This window comes from Sturnira hondurensis, unplaced genomic scaffold, assembly GCF_014824575.4.
Source record: "Sturnira hondurensis isolate 20B ecotype Veracruz unplaced genomic scaffold, ASM1482457v3 Scaffold0003090, whole genome shotgun sequence".
In the NCBI taxonomy this organism is placed as follows: Eukaryota; Metazoa; Chordata; class Mammalia; order Chiroptera; family Phyllostomidae; genus Sturnira; species Sturnira hondurensis.
In genome coordinates, this window is record NW_028075721.1 from 1,302,234 (window position 1) to 1,324,684 (window position 22,451).

The following is a 22,451-nucleotide window of genomic DNA, read 5'->3' on the forward strand; positions in this document are numbered from 1 at the left end:
TCCGGTGTAGGGGCGCTGGGGCTTGCAGGGAGGACTACAATGCAGGCTCCTACAGCCCAGGGAGGCTGGGGCGGGAAGGAATCTCTGGAGTGTTGTCGGCTCCTCATGGCCGTGGTGAGTCTGCAGAGAAGTGTCTACTGTGGGCCTGGGATCGCTGCTGGTCAGCTGGATGGGCCGTGAGAAGGAAACCAGGACAGCAATTTTGATCCAATTCAAAAGTAACGGGTCAATCATAATCACCCAATAATATAATTATTACTTGGCCTATGTGACTCCCAAACCACCAGCCAGAAGAGAAAGTCCTTCCCACTCAGAGCTGGTCATGTACATGAGCACAGTAGCTAAGAGTTTTATTGCCCTCGGGCACAGAAGGTGCAGTGAGGGTGGTCCCAAGTCTCCCAGGCTCGGCCCGAACAGAGCAGATTTCCAGGGATCTGAGCACCCTCTGAACCCTTTGCCAGGGTTTGGAGGGTGAGCCATGGCAGGGTGAGGCTGCAGGGGCGCACCCAGTCACTCTGAAACATGCCCCCAGTCTGTGCCTTCAACTCAAGAGCACATGCACCGAACACAATGTGGTGCTGAAAAAGTTTGTCTCTTCCACTAATTTACTTTAAACTGTTAGAAAGTGCAGGTCAATTTTCGTCTGAGTCTAATCCAACGACCACTGTTGTCTAACTCCTCGGACCAGTGTCTGTATCTTGATAAATGTTACTCAGAGCCACCATATTAAATTAGGAGCTGATTACGTCTGATTTACCGTGTAACAGGGTTAGGGCCATTTCCTGAGATGTAGCAGAAGGGCCTGATGGTCACTAAGCTGGCCCATAATTACCTCTTAAGTTTAGAGCCCAAATGGGTCATGCCAACAAGGGACCCCGACGAAAGGGGACACCCCAGCAGAAATACCCAGGACTCAGTAACAAGCACCATGGCTGCAGCCACCACTACAGAGCCTTTGGCCCTTGCCCAGGACTACAGCAGCCCTGATGCGTGCGTTTGAGGGCGGCCCCTGCAGCAGCCACTTGCCAAAGGTGGGAAGCAGGACCTGGAGGCTCGTGGCAGAGTGGGTTGAGAAGAGCTCTAGTTCCAGAGTCAGGTGGGCCTGAGTTCAAAGCCCAGCTCCTCCGCTGGGACCTCGGGCTATACAAGCTTTACCTCTCTGGGCCTCAGCTGCCTCCTCCATAGAACAGTGGAGACAAGAGCAGGCACACCGCTGTGGTGCAGAGCAGGGAGGTGCGATGACATCAGGAGCTTGGCCCTAGCTCCGTGGCGCCAGGGCCTTCAGGGGACCACGGGCACCACCGATGCAGCCGTCTGTAATGAAGTGCCACACTCCGAACGTGGTCACTCTGGAAGCTGAGGATGGTTACCGGGCAGGGCAGTCCAGGCGAGAAATGACCGACTGGGCTCCAACTTCTCCCAGGGGCACAGGGGCCACCACTGGCCCCTATGCTGCAGTCCACTGCTTCCAGGGGAGCCTGGACATAGAGGGTCATTTTGTGTCAGTGTCCCCAAGGTGGGATGGATGACACTTGTCCCCTCTAGACCCCGTGGCCCTGCTAGAAGGGGTCCCCTCCAGTCCCACCTCCCTCCATCCCAGGTAGTAGTTGCATGGGCAGGGGGAGGGAGGATACCAGTGTTGTGCTTTTACATCCAAAGCCTATGGGACCAGGGACTGACATCCACACAGGAAGCAAGGCAGTGACCAGATGCGCCACGGGGCAGCGGCCCCTGCTGCCTCACCCCTGCACCTCCAGCCAGAACCCAGGGTAGGAGGAGCCCTGGCAGTCGCAGAGGCCAGAAGTCCCGTCGAGGAGAGCAGGGCCTCAGCCTACAGCCTGGCCAGGCCGGACTTCGAGTCCCAAGGTGACCTCCCCGCACCCCCACCCAGAGGGACGGTTCATTCCTTCACTGCGAGAGTGAGCCTCCCTCCCTCGGGGGAGGCGCAGGGAGGGGCTCTGCTCTCTTTGTTCAGAGCCAACAACTACAGGCTCGGTGTTTAAAAACACGTCTGAACCAACAGCAGGACTGTTTATCAATATTTAAAAACAGAAATGTAATTAGAGGTTGGCACACCCCCAGAGCCCCTGGCCACGGACGTCAAAGGCTTCCTTGACCTGGTGCCGGGAACAGAATGAAAAGCGACCGCAGACCTGGCCCGCCCGCCGCGGTGTGCTCTGCCGCAGATTGGCCTCGACAGGCGCTCCCCGGCGAGGCTCCTAAAAGGCTCTGTGGCTGAGGGAGCGGCGTTTCACATGTGCCCACATTTTTTCATTCCTAGGTGGTTTTTCTTTCTAAACTTGGTAATGTGGACATTCTATTTTAAGAACAGTCATTACTGTCCAATTTGAATGTAACTGATGTGAACAGAAAACCCCAACCTTGAATAGAGGAAAGGAAACGAAAGTGATTTATGGGGTAATTTTGTGTTTGCAACCCTCGAGACTGCCCGAGAACATGTGTCTGATGCATTTATTTCTGGTCGGGAGAAGTGAATGCCCAGCTTTCTGGAGAATGAGCTGGTGGCTGACCACATCTGCCTTAGAGACGCCGGCCCGGGCCACCTCAGGCCACTGCAGGCCAGGTTCCCTCCTTGGGTCTCAAAGAGGCAGTGTCAGGACGGTAAAAATAGTGAGAGACTCGGCAGCAGCTTTGAGACACAGCCCTCTCATTGCACGGACCGCCACGTATGGCCCTCTTTGCCCAACTATTCTGAGTGAAACAGAAAAAAAGTAAGATTATCTGAGAACTAAATAAAAACAGTGCTATATTTTAGCCACCTTTTCTGCGTCCTTCCACCTTCTCCCAAGTGCTCCTTTTGGCTCCTCTTTCCTCACCAAGCCAAAAATGGAATGAGCCCGAAGGTTCTGTCCCTGACCCCCTTTTTCCTCTGCCTGCTCTCCTTGAGAACGGGCATCCACAGCTGTGGCTTCACCCCAGGGCCCACGCAGCACAGCTGGCATGCCACAGGCACCTGTCCTCCTCCTGGACAGTCCCCATCCCCTTAGGAGGTCCCCAACATCCCAGAATCAGACTCGACATCTCCCTTAGAAGGGTGGCATTTGGGGCATCTTCCTCTTCCCCGTCGTCATTCCAAATAGCCTTGTCTGTACGCCGGTGGCCAGGACTGTTTGACAGGTGACACCGGTCCCAGCCCCTCTGAGCTCACCTCTGAGGCAGGGCGGGGAGACATGTGTGCCCCGGCAAGGAGGCCCTAACACGAATGCAGGGGGACATCGGCGATGCTTCCCAGAGGAAGACACTTAGCTGAGACCTGATGGTGAGGAGCAGCCACCAGGCAAGGCGGGTGGTTCCAGCGTGAGGGGATAGTGTCAAGGGGCAGCATGAAGAAAGACCCTCCCTGAGAGAGACCGGAGACCATGGAGGAACCGGGAGGGCTCTGGAGGTGCAAGCCAGGAGAGTGAGAAGGAGGGGGTGGCAGACTCGGGGGTGGGTTTTCCCTGGGAGCAGTTTGAGCTGGGAGGGGGCGCAGGTTTGTGGGCAGAAAGATCACTCTGGCTTCTGTGTGGAGAATGGATGCTGGGGACAAGGCTGAAGAAGCCAGGGAGACAGTGGGGCTCAGCCAGAGGGTCTCCCCAATGCCCCTGGCCTCCCAATAATAGCTCCACCTGGCTCCTGCTGGTTCACACCTTCCAAGCCTCACCAGTTTTCTGTCCAAGCCGACAAGCTGTGGGCCAATTCACACGCAGGTGCTAAGGACAGACAGTGCCAGCACCCACCTCACGCCCCCTGGGACAGAGGAGGGCAGCAGCAAAGAGGCGTGGGGGCGGCTCCAAGCCTTCCCAGAGCCCCGCTGGTCTTCCTTGCCTGTGGGTGCCTCCTGAGCAGCAAAGCCCCGTGGGAGGGAAACCCTAGGCAGAATGAGCCACAGATAAGTCTTACTCAGTCTCTAGCAGTGTGACTCAAGACAAGTCACTTAGTCTCCCTGGGCCTTGGTTTCCTCTATGAATGTCTGAACAATGATGCTGAACCTCCCTAGAGGGTTTAGGGGGTTAAATAAGAGGTTATGCATGCGACACTCTTAGTACAGCAGACACCCCCAAAATGTTGATGAAGATAGTGACCTCAGCAAGCTCTGGGGGCTAACCACCACACATATGCATCCACACAAGTCTTTGAACTGTTAAGGCTACAATTCGTGTATTTCCCTTTGTACAAAGTAGCTTAATTGACATACTATTTCAAACAGTTGGGAGTGATTTTCTCATAGCACCTGCCTGGTATGTGCAGAGGGAATCGAACCTTTTGATGATGGACATCCCGACCACACTAGGAACCATTTTATTAATTCAGCCAAGGTTCCTGCGTGCCTCTCAGGGACTGGGCTCTGTGCTCGGTGCTCAAGGGGCTCCGGGCTGCTGGTACAAAGCACCGGGGGTGCATGATTGAGGGGTGGGGGTGATGGCTGTAGAACTGAGCCTTAGAGGACCGGTGCCAGGTAGACTGACTGGGGAGGGTGTTCCAGACTGAGGACACGGCACGGGCAAAGGCACAGAGGCATGAAACAGACATGTCATGTTCCAGGAAGGACGAGCGCCAGAGGTCGGGGCTGTCGAGGGAAAGAGTGGGAGGAAGGGACAGGCAGAAGTGAGGCTGAGGAGGGCAGGGCCCCCTCGCCCAGTAGGTAGCAGGGTTTGTTCTGTGCTCAAAGGGAGATCCGCAGATGCTGAACAAGGGCAGAATGAACTCAGCTGCTCGTGGTGGGACTTGGCCTTGGACACGGAGCATGACGGAAGGGCTCCAGTGCTGGCCCAGTGCACCTGTGCAGGCAGGAAATGAGGAAACGAGGCCTGAGGGCAGGCGGCGGCCAGGCAAGGGAGCAGCAGGGACTGGAAATGTACTGCAGAGCTGGGAGGGCTGGCCTTAACTCGGGGTAAGTCTCTGCCCTGAGGCTGAGAGCTGGGAGGTGGGGGCAGGGAGAGCTGGGAGGTGGGGGCAGGGAGGGCAGTGCCTTCTTCTAGCACTTTCAGTTCCCCGCCCCCCGCCACCATTTTTATCTCTAACTGCCATCAGTATGACCCCAAACACGTTTTAATTGCTTAATATGGTTCCTTGAATAAATGGAATGTTCTCTATTTCCTCCTCAAACAGAAAGCAAAGTTACTTATACATAGTCTCTCGTGTGTAGAAATGTCTAGATTTTTTTCTTGATATATTAAAAAAAAGATAATTGAGGCTCAAAGATGAGGTTTGGTGGCATCCCTTTGGTGCCCAGCTGGCCCTGAGTGCCCTCCCGAGAGCCTGCGGCGGAGCTGCCACGCCCAGGCTCCTTGGCCAGGCCCTGACCGGGTTCTTCACCTGCGGGACCTGCAGACCCTCCTGCAAAGCCAGAGGGTGTTTTTTCTTAAACCCTGGGACAATGACATTTTGATAAAGTTTTAAAAAAACGATTTCACTTTGCAAGACAAACAGCTAATAAAATAGATTCTTTTTTGGTAACCACCCATACAGCAATCAATCTGTCACTGGGAAAACTGTTTCCTTAGAGGTGTGAAATGAGGCCACTCGGGGGTTCTGTGGGAACAGAGGGCCCGGAGAAGCCTTCCTCCCACCCACCCCGCTTACACTTGCCACCAAAAACCAGGGAAACTATCTGATTCAGAGCACAGGAAATACCCAACTAATTAGTTGTTCAATCAATACTGGCTTTTGGAAGACAAGCAGGAGGCGACAGTTCCACTGTTTACACGTGGCCAGCCCACACCTATCCTCACATGTATTTCTCTTAAACTGCCTCGGTGAATTTTCAATTCCATCCCCACTGGGAGGGAAGAAGTATCTCCCACAGAAGGGGCTTGTAGGGAGAGTCATACCAGGGGGGCCTCTGCCGTGCCGTAGCCGTTCAAGCCGTAACTTGAAACAATGGGTTGTTTCAACACCACAAACTAAAATTAAAAGGACAAGCCTGGGTCGTCAGAAAACACCGAGGACACTGTCAGAATACAGAGGCCTCCCCCTCACTCAGTCTTCGGATCTGCTTGGCTGCCTGTGTTTTATCTACCTTTATTTTCCTTTAGTCCTCATTCTCTCACTGCTAAAAGGAAAAGTCGCATCATGTTGTACCTAGAACACAATTTAAATCGGCTTAAATCTTTTTCAAAACAAGATGGACTAAATCTTAGCTACTCAGAACCTCCTTCAAAGCAGCCCTAAATAAATGACCAAAATATTACTAACAGGAAAAAACCAAAACGAACAATGGAAAAACTACAAAGGAATTGAAAACCACCTGGAAGTAGTAGGCGGCATTACAGAAACAAGAGAACAAAGAACTCAGGGATGTTAAGGACAACGTAAAACATCAAACCAGAAACACAGACAAAGAGAACAAACAGAGGTGGAAATAACAGATTTGAAAAATGGGAAATGGACTCATAGCCCTAAAACAGGAAGGAGAAATAAATGGGATGAGGCATATGACACGGGAAACATTAAGAAAGAAATAATGCAAGAAAAGTTGTCAGAGATGAAGAACCAGCTCAGTTTACAACTAAAGTAAACACACTGTACCTTTCAAGTGTAACTCCAAGGGGAAGAAACAAGCAGTTGCTAAATTTCTGAATGATAAATTATCTGGGGAAGTGCAGGGAGATACGGTCTTTTGAAATTGGATAGAACAAGCGAACTGACGTTGTAACTAGGAAGACCAGATGGACCTCAGAAAAAATATGCAATTCTAACCACATATCAGTTATGCTCCTAAACAAGACTTGCTCTGTACAAGTAGAAGATAACAAACTCATTTATAAGTTAGGGTGTATTTGGGCACAGTTAAACTTTTTATTTATTTATTTATTTAAATCAGAAATTTTTAAAAGGTTTTATTTATTGAATTTTAGAGAGAAGGGAAGGGACGGGAAAAGAGTGGGAGAGAAATATTAATGTGTGGTTGCTTCTCATGTGGCCCCCACTGGGGACCTGGCCCGAAACCCAGGCATGTGCCCTGACTGGGAATTGAACCAGACACCCTTTGGTTCACAGCCCATGTTCAATCCACTGAGCTATACCAGCCAGGGCCAGTTCAACTTTTTAAAAGCAAGGGAGAATGTCTGACTTTTTATAAAAACATAAAAGACAAAAACTGATATAATACGACATTGGAATTAGAATGGACCAATCGAAAAAGAAAGAATAAGTCCATGGGCATACCACCCTGAATGCAGCTGATCTCCTCTGATCTCAGAAGCTAAGCAGGGTCAGGCCCGGTTAGTACTTGGCTGGGAAAAAGAAAGAATAAGTGCTCTGAAGTATCATCATTCCTAATAATTCCCAAATCCTGAGCCAGCCCAGACCTCTCCCTGCAGCTCTAGGCCTGAATATCCCCCAGTCCCAGGGTCACGTCTACACAAATATCCCTCAGCCCCACGAACTGCCTTCACTCACCTCACCCCTGAGTAGTGAGCGACTGCAGTGCCCACGGAGCTGCCTGAGCTGGAAACTTCGGAATTTATTCCCGGTCCTTTCCACACTCCTCAAGCCGCCCCTCCATCTCACCCATTTACACTAGTCTGCCGGGGCTGCCATTAAAACAATACCACAGCCCAAGCGGCTTAAACAGAAATGTATTTTCTCGCAGTTCTGGAGTCTAGAAGTCCGAGATCCAGATTCTGGCTGATTTGGGTTCTGGTAAGATCATTCTTCCCAACGACTTGCAGTCCTCACCCGGCCTTTCCTGCTCTCCTGCCCATGTGAGGAGGGGGGAGCTTGCTGATGTCTTCCTTACAAGGACTCTAATCCTATCGGATCAAGGCTCCACCCTTAGCACCTCATTTAACCTTAGTTTCCTCCTTAGAGGCCCCATCTCTAAGCCCAACAATACTGGGGGCTGGGGCTTCAACATTTGAATTGGTGGCGGGGTCAGGGGGCAGCTGGTGGTTGCCCTAGCAGTTACTCTGGGGTCCTTCTGCCCCCTCCACCTCAGGTCTCAACCAAACGCACACAGGCCATCTGAGCAAGCCTGTTCACCCATGCTCCTTTCCTTGCCTTGGTTTTGAGGGTCTAGCGATAACGCCTTCACCAGAGTTCAGTCGAGACCTTCCCCCAAGGCCAGCAGCTACTCCCCACCCTCACTGTAAGGGATTTCTGCCACCCTAACCTACTCTCAGATCTGCTTGCAGTCTGACTCTGACTCTCAGCTGGAGGGCTGTGTGACTTTTCGTATGTTACCCACACTCTCTGGGCTTGAACTTTGCTGAAGGTGCCTGGCCCCACTGGCTCTATCACACGCATAAATAAATCAGTCTCCCAGATGTCGGGCCCTTTGCAAACATTATTTCTGAACCCATCAAGTCAGTGTTATTATTATTTCAAGAAATTAGAAACTGAGGCTTGGAGAAATATGCCTAGCCTGAGGCCACCACTTACTGGTCTGGGGCACAGGTCGGTCCAAGTCCACAGTTGTTTCTGCTGCCCAGGCTGAGCCTCAGCAGAGGCAGAGGCATCCAGGAATGGGGACCAAGCTCCGTCCATCTGGGGATGTGGTCTCACTTGGAGCTGCACGTCCATCAGGGGTCACCCCAGGTACTGGTCTGTGGCCTAGGGGCCTGTGGGCTTGAGGCCCTGGTGGACAAGCAAGCAGGCATGTGCTTAGAGCCATGGCTGGCTCCACGGACACTGCCTTAATGTGCTGGGTGAGCGGCCCCATTTCCCGCCCCCTCAGGCCTGCCCTGCCCCACTCCCACTGCCTATTTAAGCAAGAGGCCCCGACTCCCCTGAGCCCAGGCACCTCGAGCTTCCAGAGCTAGGAGAGCAGCGCTGCGGGCCTCGCTCACTCAGGATGAAAGGTCCCTCTGTTCCACCCTTTCCTACCGGTGCGTTTTGGATGATGCTGCTGAGCTGGGTTGTAGCGGGAGCTGACTCTGCTCGCCTGGGAGTATACTGAGGTGTGTGGCTGGCGGAGGGAGGCTCTGATCCGGTATTCCCCATTTCTAATCCCTGACTTGACGCGATCTTATTTTCCAAGGGGGAGAAAGGCTGTAGTTTGTGAATGGACAGGGGACAGCATATCTCAAAACAAGGTCTGGCTCAGAATATCAACAATCTGACATGTTTTTCTTTTGAGATGAGAAAAGGGCCTGTAATTTCAAGGTTGTAGAGATTCCATTTCCCTTTAGGAACTCCTCCCGAAATAGCTAGTTCCTGTTGTTTAATTCTATTTTGAAAAAAAAATGCACAGGGGATTTTTTTCCCCCAGAAGAGTTTGGTAAAGGGAAGAGGCTATACAGCTGGTGGGGGGCAGTTTTGGGGACAGTTTGGGGAATGTCTGAGCATGAAGACCCTCTGACAAACTTCTCATTGAGAGATGAGGAGTGAACGCCCCCCCCCCGCCCCCCGTCCCAGAGGAGGCCAGGGAGCCGAGAGTCTCGCAGGCCNGGAGTGAACGCCCCCCCCCCCGCCCCCCCGTCCCAGAGGAGGCCAGGGAGCCGAGAGTCTCGCAGGCCAGGATGGCTCTAAAGGGGCCTGCTCCTTTCATACCCACATCCACATGCTTGCCAGCATATGGTCCAGCGTCAGGTGAGTCCAGCAAGAGGGTGAAGGACAGAGTTTCATGCAGTCAACACTTTAGCAGGCATGTCCCCCAGGTGCAGGGGACAGCACCTCCCCTGAAGGCCAGGACAGTAAGCGTCCCTCTGACCTCTCAGCAGGCTGGAGCCCCCAGGCTATGGGTGGGGAGAGATGCCTTCCAGGTGCTTAATTCAGAAGGAATAACCAAGGTGCCCACACCAAAACAAGGGTCCTTAGGAGAACACAGGTCACCTCAAGTAGAGCAAGGACCTAGGAGCCCTAGCTTCCTTCTCCGGCCCTGATCTGGCAACACCAAGTACCCACACTCACTGGGTCCTGGCCAGGGCCGTCCAAGGCCTTGTCGTGACCCCCAGTGTGACGGAGGAGGGGGCCTCTGGAACTCACAGCTCAATAACTTCCCCCAGGCCATCCAGCTGACTGGAACCCAGGTCTCTCTGGAGCTTGTCCGTGTGGATTCCTAATGGGGGGGGGGTGCCAACTGTCTGCCAAGCGAGGAGACACTCCTTCGAGCCCTTCTGCAAACAGCTTTGGCTTGAGGGCAGAGGGACTGGGACCCCGGTTTCAGATTTTTCTGAAACAGTGACTGGCTGACTTACAAAAATAAGTGTGCGTAAAGGATGGGGGATGGCCCAGTGGGGCCCTGGGGAGCGGCAGTCGACCTACTCAGGATGTGGGCGTGGTGGGCGGACTTTGGGCCAGGCGGCAGAGCTGGCTCCAGAAGGTAGAGAGCCAAGGAGTGCCGCAAGGGGCACGTGCCTGGAGTTGGGAGCGGGTGGCTGAATTTCCTGGGCCTGAGTCCAAGGGTTGGGGCTAGGTGCCAAGGATTCGGCTAGAACGTCGGAGACGACGTGGGACTGGATGAAAGAGCTAGGGCTGTTCATCTGAAGCCAAAGGGTGAGCTCAGAGGGTTGACTGGGTCAGAAGTCAGGGGCAGGGCCAGAAAGAGGGGGCAGGGCCAGCGTCTGAGGTCAGAAGCGGAGCTAGAAGAGTCGGGGCGGGCCAGAGAACTGGACGCCTAAGGAGACCCACCCCGTAGGGTCCCAGTGTCTTGGGCAGCAGATCCTCAGGCTGACTGCGAGGGAGGTGGGAAGCTGATATCATCGTTTCCAAAGGGCCTCTGCTGACGTGAGCGCCCCAGGCCACTGCCCCCTCCAAAGACCCCAACGGGTTCACAAAGTGTTCCCTCTGAGCCTCTCCTCCACAGTCCTGCTTACTCCTGACCCCTTATCCACTGCAAAATACTTCTAGTTCTTCCTCTCCACACGCTTCCTCCCCCATTCCACCTGCCCAGGCCCGGGAGCCACTGTCCCCCTTCCTGGGCCCGGGTTCAGTTTTCTCCCATCTCTAGCGCTCTTTGTGAGGAGATTACAAAAAAACTCCCGGGAGAGGTCCGACTGTGCCAGCTCCACCTGTCAGATCAATCCCAGGACCCCTGGCCGGAGCTCTGATCTGCCTCCCCCCGCGCCACAGTGTGGAGGGCTGCCACACAAACCTCCATCCCCGCCCCCTCTGGCTGTACCAAGTCCACGGGCACAGCGGTGGAGGGTGTGGGGGAGGGTGCGGCAGTGCTTCCGGCAGCAGGGGTGGGGCCCCTGGGCCATTGTACATGGGTCACCTGTGCTGGGCTGTTCTGTCGTGGGCTGAGTTCCAGGCACCTTTGTAAACCGGCCATCGTCTCCTTTCAGGTCCTTGACTCCAGAGTGACGCCCTCCTCAGACGGAAGGAAAAGAAGATCCCAAAGCCCATTGCGCTGGTAAGACAGGGTCCCCGGAAGGGGCGGGAGATAGCGCGCCAGGCCTTCCCCCATAGGCCATTTATTAGGGTTTTTCGCTCAGAGGGGCTGTGTGAGGTTCTGTAAGATAAGACTCTGCCGCTTGGTTAAAAAGTCTGAAAACACAATTCTGGGTTAAGCAATCGGGCAGGCAGTTGGGTCCTACTCTGAACCCGCCCTCCCGTGGACTACCGGGGGGGGGGGGGGGGGATGGNGGGGCGCTCGGGGGGGGGGGGGGGGGGGGGGGTACATCCGGTACGCCCAAATCGGCGGAGAAAACAAAAACTCCTTCAATGCATATACAAGGATTGAGGCAGCACCTCACACAAAAAAATGAAGGAATATAACTTAAATATCCTGGAAAATGGAACTAGATTTCACTTTCCAACAAATTCTTTTTTAAAATGTTAATGCTAAAACCCAGAGCTGGTAAGGATGCTGTGAAACAGGCAGGCTCAATCGACTTGGATGGGAAGCAGCTTGGCAACACACAGCAGAAACTCGAAAGTGATTCCACTCTGGAATCCATCCCAGAGAAATAATTCAAACGACTGGGCCGTTCTCAGCAATAACAGCAGGAACTAGCAGCCCCTTACCGTGGGGAAACCTCAGTCCCGGAGCCAGGAGAGCAAGACCATTATAAGAACCTCTCCTCTGTCCAAGATTAGCAAACTAATGTTTTTCGTGTTGCCAGGCTGGGGCAGAGAGTCTGGGGGGTCCAAGGTGACTGGACGGAAGAACAAAAGAGGTAAATGAGGACAAGAGCCCACACGGAGGGAGGAAGATTATTGGGATCCTCACCAAGGTCTCAGTGAGAGTGGGTGACAAATGTCACCTCAGGGGACTGGAAAAAGGTGGTGGGCATCTCGTTCTGTGGGAATTGAGGGGTAGAAACAAGCAGGACCAGGGAGGTGGGATGAGAGTTTTTTACTCTTCCTGGGAACTTGCCCTGGAGCTGGGGGCCTTGGTATTGGCAGCGCTCACTTATGTGTTTCGAATGTTTTTACATATTGTTCGTATTCAGCCTTGCTGAGAAAGATAGAGAGGAAAGGAAAATTGGAGTTAGGTAACCTGGCTGCCCTCCCAGGGACTGTCATTTACCTCTCTGAGCCCCAGTTTTCTCAAGTGTAAACGGGGCCAACGACACCCACTTGGGGCAGTGCACCCTTGGTGTGAAGGGCGTGTCCTGGGAGGGGTGTGCTGTGTGACATCTGCTCAGGTGTCCCCAAGAAGTGGATCTGTGAGTTCTGCTTGTCTGGTGCTTATTTCTAGTCTCCCTCATGGCTTTACCACGGACCGGCTCATAGCCATGTCCCCACCCCACAAGGACAGAGGAAGGAAGGGAGGGCAGGAATGAGTCTGCGGCCCTGAGCAGGCTACTGGTGCCCCGGATGAGCGTCACTGCTGAAGCCACCCTGGCTGGACTCTAGGTTTGCAGGGGGCAGGGCTGACACTCGTCAGTCGGTCATCTGGGGTTGCTGTTATCTATGTGCCCGACACACAGCTAGGCTCAGGTGATGGGATGACACCCCAAGTGCCCGCCAGGGGACACGGGCCTCAGATTTGGAACCCAGAGCTCACGTTCCCCAGGACTGGAGGTTGAAGTGGCTGGGGAGCACCTCCCCCCTCCTCCCCGAGATCTAAGGCTGCCGGTGTCAGCCCTGAGGGCAGGGTTCTGGTCCTGCAGAGTCACCCATAGGGCCATACACTTAAGAGTCTCCCTCCTTTTGTTTTGAGGGAAGAAATTTACCAACACTGCTCAGGCCTCCTCTCTCTCAGGCCTGTTTCCAGCTCGGCAGATCTGAAGATGGGAGGGGCTGGTCGCCTCTCTGGTGTGCAGACTGCAAACACATGATAAATGCACAGGAACCGCCAGCTGTCGAGAGAGAGGTGGCCTGTTTAAGCCAAAGGTCTCTAGTTATTCCTGGGGCCAGAGAGTAGGGACCTGGCTAGGGTTTGGCGAAGAGACCGTCCCTGTGACTTCCAAACCTAAGCCCCTCTGCCGAACCCTTCTCCCTTTGCACAGATGAGGGCTACGAGGGAAGCGCCCCAGCAGAGGCGTGGTGGTCCAGCAGGGCATGGTGGGAAGTATGCAGGGCAGGGGCCTTGGGACTCCAGAAGTGGGAGAGGAGCAGAGCCATCCGGCTGCTGGGCCTAGTCTGCCCTTCCCTGCCCTTCCTTCACTGCCAGGTGCATCTTCCTGGGGGCAGCTGGAACCACTGAAAAGTTTAATAGGGGAGCAGTGTGGTCCAATGTGCAGTACAGAAAGATCCCACCAGCTACTGCGTGGACCGGAAGAGAGGGGGCCAGCTCAGGGGGGCCAGATGGTGGAGCTGCAGGATCCAGGTGGGAGAGGGGGAGGCCTGGACTGAGCATGGTGCGTTGTGGGAATGGGGGCAGGGGTTCGGGAGGCGGAGCAGAGGGCAGGTCAGAGGAGGCAGGGCCCTGGGAGACCCAGCTCCAAAGGTGGGGGGGGGAGAAGGGGGGGGAGAGGGAGGGGACCACAGGGGCTCTGAGAAGGCACAGTCCCCAGCACAGGAAGGGAACAAGGAGGGTGGCCCAGCACCAAGGGGCAGGGAGCTGAGGGACAGATGAGGATCAAGCAGTGTCAGCCTCCTGTTGGGCCTATTGCTTACGGCAGATCTGGTTGAAATTGCACAAACTGTTCCTCATTGGTGCTGACCTCTGTTCTGTTCATTTTCTTTCCAAAACTTTACCAGAAAGCCCAGCAAGACACCCCAACCACCTTCTGTCTAGCAGTGGTGGTGATGCTGGTAGCCCCAGGCTGGGTGACTGCCCAGACCCCAGGCAGCCCCAGGGTCACTCAGCCTTCCCAGAGCAGGACACAGACCCAGCCCACATGCTGGGCTTTCGGGGCTCATTGCTTGAGCTGGCTGGGTCTTTATGGCGCAGGCAGGATGCTAAGCAGACATTGTAAGCGTTTGAATTACACAGATCCAACTAGGGATGAACTGTAAGTGGAGGCGTCTGATCCTCCTCCTGGCCCGTTTTCCACAGCGGCTCACCCCCTGGCCCCATCTCCTCCTGGCCTGCAGGCTGGGATCCTGTGGTCACGGTGGCCTGGCAGTTGGGGCTTCCTGAGTGACTCTGCTGTCTAGTACCTGTTCTCAGCTCTCTGGTGCCCCACCTGACCTCCCTCCCTCGCTCACTACTGGTTCCACCCACAACCTACCACTTTCCTGTCTCCACACCCTAGTCTAGGAGGACACCCCCACACTCAAGTATACACGCCTAGAAAGCAAAGGCTCTTCCCCCAGAGATTCCTGGCCTTGCTGTGAAATATCCCTTGCAGCCCAGTGCTGTTGCTGACTCATAGGAAATATGTCCTGAGCACCCCCAGCCTGCCGGCCTACCAGCTGCTGCCTGGCTCCTTCCCCTCCCCAGCCCCAGCACGCACCTGTCAGCCAGCATGACCTCGAAGTCCCCCTCAGCCCACCTCTGACACTCCCTCCTGCTTGTCCTGCTGCAGGCCCTGCTTGGGCCCTGGGGCCGACCCCCTACACTGATCTTTGTGAGCCGCTTCCAATGGACTTACCTCCCATGTCTGTGGGTTTACTTTCCTGCCTACATTTCCAGTCAGGGCCTCCTCTCTCAGCAGAAACAGTTTCCACTAAAAATTAAAAGGTTACCGCTCAGTTCCCCTGAGACTTCATAGTCCTGAGGACCATGGACACAAAGCAGGGTTCAGGGCAGAGGAACATCACTGTTACCATTTAAAACAAAGATCTTTCTGGAAGAAAGGAGGGTGTGAAAGCTAGTTCTGTTTATATTCCTAGGAAATCAAGAGCTGTCCATCAATAGGGCCTATTTTTGGTAAATGGGCTGATTAAATGCTGAATCAGAAGCCTTCATCTGTTGGTCAGGATGGGACGGGTTATGCTGTGGTTTATCATCCAAGGTTTTCTTCTCACCCCAGCCAACTCTTGTGAGTTAGCTGGTGTCCTGCTCCGTGTCTCTCCAACCTGGGACCCGGGCTGACAGAGCAGCCACCAACTCAAATCCTGCAGATGCAGGTGGCACAGACAGGCCTCTGGCAGGTCTCACACCTGCTGTTAAGTACTCTGGCCCAGCGGTGCCTCCTAGCACTTTTACTCGCAGCTCATTGGTCAGAACTAGTCACGTGATCTACCCAACCACAAGGGGCCTGGGAAGTGCAATCCTGCCTCCTGCCTGGAAAGCAGGGTCCGGCTGCTCTAGGGACCAGAGAAAGTGAGGCAAGGGTCCCGTCCTAGGCCTGAAGGCAGATGTGAGTGAAAAGTCTACCCTTATCTTCACAAGGACAAAGCATGCTTGTCCCATTTTAAATCAGTCACTCCTGAATGAAGGTGGTCACTCTCTTCATTAGCATGTCTACACCCACAATTTGGAGACACAAACCTCCACAACCAGAGCCGGGAGCTCTTGTCACCCTTTTCAGAAGCATAGGGTTCCACGGCCAGGAGCAGGTGTACATGGGGCCACCACTGCTGGAGGGTCAGGGGTGATTAGAACCCAGAGCCTCAGAAGACCCTCGGAAGGCAGCTTTGGTGGCAGAACTCAGAGGGAACTGGGGCCATTCTAGACCCCCACCATCCCTTTCCTCCTGGTCTTTGCTGCGGACAAACAATTGATTTACTGTCTTATGCAGACGAAGCTCCAGGTCTTACTCCCCTGAGCAGCGGACCCAGCTGCCCCCAGTCCTCTCCCAGTTGCACGTTCTGGGGCAGGTCCTGCACAGCCCTGAAGGCAGCCCATGGTTTGGCCTGAGCTGGGGCACCCTCTCTCAAGGGGAGGTGGTCTTCAGGCTGGTTCTCTGAGCCGAGGGCTCCTGCGGTACCAGGTGCAGAGGGAGGACCTCAGCATAGCTCGGTGGCCCAGGGTCCAAGGTCTCTGAAAGGTCCCAGGACAAGGGCCTCATCCCTCAGTAGTGAGTAAGATTCAGCCTCGGTCCAGAAATCTGGCCTCAGCCCCAGCTCCCCAGGGCTTCAGGGGGCTTGGTGAGATGCTTTTGCCTGATTTATTTACTCATTCGCACTGATTTGCTTTTTAATCTCTGCATGAATTCTCCTCTAGGACTCAGTTTGTTAAATGTTCTTTGCATAGACAACTTAAGGCCAAATGTGAAATGAGTCCCTTCAGAAGAATTTTAGCAAGTCTGTTCTGTTTTAGGAAGGCTTGTTGTCTTCATCTGTGTTCTCTGGTGCCTCGAAATGCCTACACACCACTCAGTCGGCCAATCCATCCCAGGAGGAAAGGCTGTACTTGAGACACAGCTGAACACCAGGTCCGCATCAATCACACCACTTGTACGGACGTGTATTTAAAGTTCTACTCCCACAGAAAGTATGTTGTCGCTTCTTCTCAAGCAAAGTGTGTTCCCAGCCTCGTTCGGCTTGTGAACCATTAACATCAACTCTCGTGTCAGGGACGCAGGGACTTTGCTGGAACAAAAGCCTCAACAGCAGAGCCTTTGAGAGAAGCCAGATTCTTCCTGGCCTCCATCCCTGGGAGGGTCTGTCCTGCAGGTAGAGGCGGCACTGGCCAGCGGGGGACATGTTGGGGGCTGGCACTCAGTCACGCAGGAGATGCCACAGCACTCCCCTGAGGGAGGTGACGCGACCTGCTGGGGAGTTCCAGGATGCCCCGCCTGTGGCTGTTGGCGAGACTCACTCAGTCCAGGCTCAGGCCCCAGCACCTGGGCGGTCTCAGAGCACCGGGGGGCGAGAGGCCCATGCCCATGTAGGTGCCCAGCTGTTGGCAGTGACCCCTGATGTGAGCCTCACTGAAGGATGTCGGAGCTCCCTCCCTGGCAGTCACGACTGCCTGCTCGCCCTGGAGCTGCCCTGGTCAGAGCCTGTGTGGAGAAGACGTTATGAACAGAGTGGTCCCAGACCTGATGTTCATCACGAAAGAAGGCCTCACCCCCGTCTCGCCGCACCCTGGGCTCAGCCTCCCGGAAGAGCGCAGGACTGGGGGAGCCCTGGGGGCTTCAGCTCACAGCAGATTCAAAGCAGGCAGATCTGGCTGCAGACAGGTTCTTGGGCGAAATACAAGGGCCCAGGGGAAGGAGAGATGCTGCTCAAAATGGTTCAGGTGTGGATTCAGGTGCCAGCCACCACCCAGCCTGTCCTTAATGGCCCCCTTTTCAGTCACCAATAGATGGTTCTGGAATGGCAGGCAGTAGAGGGTAGGGGGCTCAGATCTTCAAACTCAGCCCCTCCTGTGACGGAGCCCAGGCTCTCGGGGCAGCGTCACTGCAGCGCCAGGTCCTGAACACAGGGCGCTGCTGTCTCAAACATTAAGTTGGTTCAGGCACCCCTGGCACATACACCGCCAACCTGGCTTGAGATTTGCTTTCCAGTCACGCAAGAATCAGCTTAATCTGGGCTTTCTGAGTTCTGACATGGAAATGCCGAGGCTGATTGAGGGAGTGCCACAGAGCTGCTTGCAGCCTGTGCCTATTCTCAGAAACCACATGATGCATGAATAGCTCCCACAGAAAGTTTCTTTGAAAATTTTATAGCCCCTCTGCCTGCACCTGGCTGCTGCAGGAGCCCGTGACTTGGGCTCACACAACAGCCCACAGCAGACAGCCCCACTGCACCACCCTCACCCCGCAGCTGGGAGAGCAGGATGCCTTTTTTGTCAAGCAATCAAACATACAAGGAGGAAACTTCAAGGTTCCAGCTGTGTCTTGAGGGCCTTTGCAGCAAGAAAACTACCAGTAGTGACAGGAATAAAAATGTTACAGATGTGGCAGGCACAGTGTGAGGGCAGCCCAGGCGTCACCTCTGACTACCCTGAAGAGGGTTGCGACTCGTTGCTCGCTGGATGAAGAGACCGGGGCGCAGAGGGTCAGCTCGGCAGCGTGTTCAGTGTGCAGCAGGAGGACCTGCCCAGGACGGCTGACCCCAGAGTTTGTGTTCGTGATGTTGGCAGGGCTCTCACCTGAGGGATGCCCACTGAGCACAGCCCTTGGGCACCAGGAGTTGAAGGGCCTCCAGGTGCCAGGAGGGAGCCCCCCTTGGCCCCGTGGGCAGGCCAGGGCCACAAGAGGTCTTCATAGGAGAGGAACTGATGAGAATTGGGTTTTAGAAAGCATGTCGCTGGTATGGAGTAGGCAGGGTCCCTTTGGTGGGAAGTGACAGAAATGCAACTCGAAAGGACCAGCGCAAATAAAAGGGTAATTTGTTGACTTACTAACGAGGAAGTCTAGGAGTTGTGTTGGCTTCAGGTGCAGGGAAATTGGAGCTCAAAGATGTCACCGTGACTTGGCCTCTCCCCTTCCAGCCCTAAGGTTTTTTCCTTCTGTCTTGGATTCACTCTCCAGGAAGGCTCCAGGAGCTTCAGGTTCTTAGTGCTTCCGTCTCAGAGGAAATGCAGTCCTCTTTGCTGAGGGGTCCAGTGAACTCCAGAGGAAGTGTGGGTCACATGACCCATTCAGTTGAGGGTCAGAGGGCCATGGTGCTGACTGGTCTGGTGCAGCTCACAGCCCTCCCCTTGGATTGGAGTGGGGCCGACGGAAGTGGGTCTGCCACAGCCAGACGTGGGGCGGGCTAGGACTGGCCTGAGTCTCCACCGGGAGCTCCCAGGCTGGAGTGGGGAGCACACGGGGATGGCCTGACGTGCACACAGAAACGTGCCTGATCAGAGGGACCGTTGGGGACTGTGCATAGGAGGGATAGGGAGGCTGGAGAGGGCTTCAAGAAAGGGCAGGCAGGTGTTCGGGATCTAGAAGGGCGATGGGCATTTACCCGGCGCAGCTGTGTCGGCAGCAGTCGCCACAGCCACTGTGGCACGTGTCCCACCAGACCGCAGACCCCAGCTCTGCTTCTGGGATGTGGCTTGTAGGGACTGGCATGGATCTGTCTGACCTGCATCACTCAGAAAGGCCATCTCTCCAGTCGTTCTTTCTGTCCTCCCAGCTACAAGTTGACTTCAAGTTTCAGCAGCTCAGAGCTCACGTTGCCATGCCAACCCCTCCCTGGCAAACATCCAGGCAGAAATGGGCCGGCTGATCTCAGGGCTGCCAGCTGATGTGAGCCCATTCTGGTAATTGGATTGGAGCAGCCCTCGCAGCCTTTCCTGTGGAAACCGGGGGCTTGGCCTGGCTCCTGCTGTACACGAGCCTGTGACACTAAGAGGAGGGAGGAGGTCCTTCTGCTCCCGGACTCCGCCCTGCTCCTCTGTAGAAGACTCGGAAAGATGAGGACCAGATGCAAGGGCCTTGAAGAGGGGACAGGTCCCACCTAGCCTCACATGGGGAAACTCCTGACCCTCATTAACTTTCCAGAAGGTACTTCCCCAAGGCTCAGAGATCCCAAAAGATGATGCAGGCTTCCTCAGTGGGGGCAGGGCTGGCCTCGGCCAGCAGAACTAAGGATTTGCTCACTTTCCCACTGTAGAAGAAATTCAAACTCAAAGTCAGCACCCACCCAGGACCCTCTGAGCCTCTGTGCAGTAGGTCTTCTGCATCCCATGCGTGCCAGGACCATTTCCCAGGGAGATGGGCAATGGGCCGGCGGCCGTGGTGTCCGTGTCATTTGGCATGCAGTGCGAGAGGTCCTGCCCACTGCAGCTTGCTCAAAAGGCTGCTGGGGACCCACCCTACCTCCTATCTTCCACACCTAAACTGGGCCAGACCTGAGCAGGCCCTATTCCTGAGGATGCCCTACCAGGGGGTGGCAGAGCGGCTGGCCCGGGGGCCCTCAAGACAGTGCACAGGGGGAGGGGCTCTGGCCTTGGAGCAGTCCAGACCCCCTCCTTTACAGGCTGTGGTGGCGGCTGGCCACAGGTTAGCGATAATCTATGTCAGTGTTGACAGGCCACTGCAGGTCATCAGTAACCCACAGGAGCAACTGCAGGGTAGAGCTGCTTGTTGTCGATGTCCCACATCTGCCCCAGCATGGCTGGACCTGTCACCTCCCAGGCCCCGACCAAACACTCTCCCACTCCCTTCTAGATTTAGGGTCATCTGGGCTCCCAAAACTCCCTGGGCCCGTTCCCTGTCCACCTCAGTCAACTTGCAAACTATGGCGCTCTCTGCTCCCTCTGTCCATCCTGGCTCCCTGGCCCGGCCTCCTTGTCACAATCACGCCCAATCGGTCCCCTCTTCAGGGGGAAGAATGAGTTAGTGAAGGGGCTCCCACGTGCACAGAGCAGACGGCATCTCTGATGACCTGAAGGTCTTCAGGTCAGGCAGGGACCTGGGAGTTCGGCAGGTAGGCTCAGGCTGCCCCAGAACAGTGCGCAAACTGGCTGGTGCAGCCTTTGAACCCCAGCAAGTCCACTGGCTGGGAGAGCAACAGGGCACATGGGCCATCCTCGGGGGCAGAGGTCAAGGACAGGGGGAGGTAGGGAAGGGAACAGGGCCAGCCATCTTAGTGGCCTGTCTGGCGTTCATCCTCATGACAGCCCTGGGAGACAGGGATTGCCACCCCTGTGTCACCATCAATGAGTCTGAGGCCCAGCAGGCCCGCCCCCAGCACCAGGGCTTCACTCAGGTGAGCTGGGTCTGGAGCCCAAGCTGAGCATGGAACAATGAGGTGGGGTGAAGATGGAGTCTGGGGTCTCTACTTGTAGGACAGAGAGGTCACTCTCTTTGGGAGCACTGTGTAGCCCCCACACACATTGACCCCAGGGCTCAAGAATGGCCACGAGGAGCTGAGGGCATCCAGGACTCCCAGCCAGCCCTGGAAGCCGCACACCAGGACTGACAAGGAGTAAACCCAGAGTCGTTGTCAGTTCTTAAATAGGAACCTGGAAGAGCAACCCAGCCTGTGTGTGTGTGTGATGGGGGGAGGTGGCTGTGACAGCTCAGCACGCATGGCCTTCGAAGGACTTGTCAGCCCGTCAGACACACGTGGTGGACCGTGCTCGACAAAGGTGCCAGCCCCCAGGACGGGAGCAGAGGACTGAAGTGTGGAGGAGAGGAGGGCTGCTCTTCCCTCGAGACAGGGCCTGGGCTTGGCACCCACGATGGCCACGCGGCCAAAGGGCAAGAGAAAGGGCCTGGACAAGCATGCAGGCCAGTGCGTGTGCGCCTGCGTCTTGCCCTGCTGCCCCTGCGGGACTCCAGGGTTCACTGCGAAGTTGCCGGCCTCCAGCATTTAACTTGCGCTCTCCTCTTTCATGGGGAAAGTGTAGATCAGACTAATTAATGTGTTGTTGTTTGTTTACCCTCCTTTCATTTCACTGAGACAGAATAATTAACCACAGAGCTTTTGAAACCAGCTCTGCTGGTAGCAAACCCTTTTGTGTCGGCCGCGTCAGCGGCTCCTGGGCGCACGTGCAGGCATGGCGGGCGGAGCAGAGTGGGGACAGCACCCGGAGGCCCCGCCAAAGGGCGGCAGGGGAGGGCTCTGGACAGGGCTCTCAGGGCAGCTGCCAAGGGCTAGCATGGCCTGCAGGAAGGGCTGGGGTGCTCAGATCTGCCATATCTTAGGAGACTGGCATGGTGGCCACTGCTGCCTGTTGGCCCCTTGGGCCACCTAAACCCCGTAATGCCTGAACGAGGACCAAAAATATCCCTACGGCCAGCCCAGGGAGGCAGGAAGATCAGGCCTGGCCACTCACTGCCACTGCAGGCAGGGCTGTGGAGGGAACTTGCCCAGAGAGTTTGGGGGCCATAGCAGGAGTGAGGAGGACACAGGGCAGCTGAATAGGGAGACCCGCTCCCCCACCGCCAGTCCTGTCCCAGCTAATAGCAAATGCCAGCCCTGATCAGCCAGCATTGGGGACGAGACTCGTGGGAGCACAGGTTGGGGACTTTCTCAGGAAGCCTTTCACCAAGCGAGGCCACATTCCCCTCTGACCCATCACAGAGCTCCGGCCGTCCTGAGGGCCATGGGCCAGTACAGACCCTCTCCTCCTCCCAAATCTTTTCTCCAGAGCTGTCCTCACAGCCCGGGCTCAGCCAAGTCTGAGCCTGACACGATGTGACAGCGCCCCTCAGGGCAGACAAGCCCGCCTGTGCCACCTTCCCAGCCAGGATGGACGGCAACACAGGTGCCGCTCTGTGCCCATCCCTGGCCCCAGAGGAGCCAGGGCAGAAGCCGGGTTGGGTTGGTGAGATGGCGAGCAGGAAATGACTCCCCAGCTGGTCTGGTGACGAAAACTCTGGGTTGTGCTCCTG

The 22,451-nt window shown here is 55.4% G+C and overlaps 1 protein-coding gene and 1 long non-coding RNA gene across 2 annotated transcripts in view; one reads left to right on the top strand and one right to left on the bottom strand.

The window, feature by feature from the left end:
* Window positions 1-22,451, top strand: part of SMPD3 (sphingomyelin phosphodiesterase 3) — a 76,299-nt gene that overhangs the window by 38,905 nt on the left and 14,943 nt on the right. Inside the window, exon 2 of the mRNA XM_037041427.1 lies at window positions 11,232-11,299. The gene's annotated coding sequence lies outside the window, so the exon portion shown is untranslated. The remainder of the gene's footprint in view (window positions 1-11,231; window positions 11,300-22,451) is intronic.
* On the bottom strand, window positions 7,640-11,234 carry LOC118983822 (uncharacterized). Its single transcript, XR_005065803.1, has 3 exons — window positions 11,153-11,234; window positions 8,747-8,994; window positions 7,640-8,580 (listed from the first exon to the last, which is right to left on the bottom strand). It is a non-coding gene; the product is annotated as an uncharacterized LOC118983822 (long non-coding RNA).